Consider the following 2,735-nt stretch of genomic DNA (forward strand, 5'->3'; position numbering starts at 1 on the left):
TTGTACTTTTTTGTATTTCATCTTGGTCACATGCTCATCGTCTTGTTGAATTTTTAAAATGTATAGTAGTAATAATTTTAATATTTTTTTCAGAGAAGATTACTGCCGTTCTACGCATGTTACTTTTTGACGATTTTCACTTTTCTTCATAAAACGTTGTTTTTATGCATAATCTTACGGAAAAACACAAAAAAACATATAGTCTATTCCCAACTTTTAAAAAAACAACATCAAGCTCAATTGTCCCATGTTGATATTCTATTCATAACTGTCCCACCCTGTATTTTTTGTAGATCCTTATCGAATAAGACGGTTCAAGTACAAGAATTTCATGTCACACTTTCAGCAGGCCTAATGCACTCTTTTCTGGTTTGGAAGAACGAACTAATTCTCAAACAAATAAGATCAAGTTTAACAGAACACGTTTACACCTTGTTAGCGAATGCCTAATAATAATGAGATTTATATTCTACGAAGGTGTTGCAGATCACTCATTTCTTCATAAAACGATGTTTATATGCATAATCTTTCGGGAAAAAACCCAAAAAAATTGTTTGTTCCCAGTATATCAAATAACAACATCAAGTTCAATTGTCCCATGTTGATGTTTTAGGCATAAGAGTCCCACCATGAATTTTTAAACCCGTAATCAAGCTTGATTGATTCTGTAAGGGGATCTCATGACATTTCATTAAACAATAGCATAGTGCTTATAAAAAACCAGGTGTATTGCTAAATTGAAATGCTTAAAGCTTTTGGTATACAAATATGCGAGAAAACTTTGATTGCGTTTTTCTCAGTTGCTGATTTTGGAACATGGGACAACTATGCGTAGAATGGCAGATTAGCTCAATGGCTTCAATTTTATATGTCGTACATTTGAATCGGTCCAGTAGAAAAAACGGAAAAATTTGATTTTTCGGACTACCACAAAATGATCCCTTAATAGAAAAATAAAAAAAATACGGGCCTAATGTTTGCGATAAATAATAAAATTACCACTTTTCACGGAAATCTCAGAACCACTATGGGCAATTCCAAATGAAATCGTCTTAGAAGTGCTGATTTTAAAAACATGTATGTTGATGTTGATTCGAATGAAAGTTTGAATCCCGTTTGGGTTGGAGGAAATATGAGTTTTCCACAGAAATTGGGAAAATTTTGACTCAAGTGATAGAAATCTTTGATAATTTATATCTCAGAAACTATGAGTTGTTCTAGTGATAATAATAATCGAGTATTACATGCAATTTTGTGAAAAATATAATAAAACCATTAGGTTCTCATTTTTTTTACTTCTAAGGTTTAAATTCTTAAAATTTTACACTTTAAAATATTGAATTTCTCTAATTGACATGTTTCACAACTTCATTCTGTACCGAATTACCAAAAGAATCGCCCCAATAATCTACTTTTGGAATCAAAGCCAGTTCAAGGCAAACAGTTCGGGCTTAAGAAAAGTTCAATAAGTCTGTCAAAGTTGAGATTTGCCTATATGCATAGAACGATTTTTTTTTATCAAATATGACCCTCTATCACAAATAAGCATATTTGCGCTGAGCAACCTAACACCCTGTATAAATTCTTAGATACCATGTTTCTGCATTGGATGAAGGTGGCTTGGCTGTCATATGGAGACACATGGTTTTTGTGCGCACCACACCTTTATTATAGGTCACAATTTTATCCTTTCTATCAATTTCGATTCGATTTTTTATCAAAGGAAAATTCTTTATATATAGTAATAAAAATAAAATTAAAGATTCGGTTACTTGAAACTTATGTAATTGAGTCTGTAAAAATTAAACGAATTTAATAAAAAAAACTTCTGAAAAACTACTCAATTCGAAAATTTAAACTTGTATATATACATTTGTTATTAGACCAAGCAATAATTCCTGTGTGCAGTTTTTGATTATCTTCTTGAATTGCATCAACGTTCCCAGAGAAACTTTGCCGTCTCAACGTAGGTATTAACTCGCGTCATTTAACGGGTCTTTCATTAAGGGCTTATCATTTTTTTTAAAAACGTATGAAAAATCCGAACTCTCGGCATGATAATGTGTGAGGCTAATCACTCGACCACGGCTATGCATATGGTATATCAGGCAAACAGGTGATTACGACGTTGACGGCAATCCATCGGCATTAGTAGCATAATATGAACCGCTTTTTCGTTTATATTCTGTGGAGAAGTGGAGTATTTCTCTTCGGAGAAAAGCACATGGATGATGCTCAAATCGCCAGACACCAACAGGAAGCCGTATGGTGTGTATCTAATTATGCATGATATGTTTCCCGTCCGGTTTGCATCTTTGTGATAGGAGAGATGATTTTTCCGATTTTTCCTAGTCGTATATTCCTGGTATTTCGAAAAGGCCAAAGCTGAACGGATTGAGATGATGCTAATGATTCGTTTCCGTTCAATGAATGACAGTGGCATCGGTTTTTTTTCTAAATGTTTCCGCGCTCGCAAACAATAAAGGATCCCAATTCAAAACACCGACCGTCCAGTTCTGTCCGCGTAAATACTGGATAGCGGCCTTGGATGGCATAAGGTTGACTTGGTATCACCGAGGAGGCCTCTTGCACTTCTCTCCTCCAGAAAAAATTATTCGTTCTCTCTTTCGTTCGTCTCAACACCATCGAACGCAACTCAGCCATGTGAACCCAGCGAAATCCTTCCATCCCCGTCATCATCGTCGCCTAGCAAGTGGTGACAGTTGTAAATCCAC

Source organism: Toxorhynchites rutilus, chromosome 3 (genome assembly GCF_029784135.1).
Source record: "Toxorhynchites rutilus septentrionalis strain SRP chromosome 3, ASM2978413v1, whole genome shotgun sequence".
Classification (NCBI taxonomy): domain Eukaryota; kingdom Metazoa; phylum Arthropoda; class Insecta; order Diptera; family Culicidae; genus Toxorhynchites; species Toxorhynchites rutilus.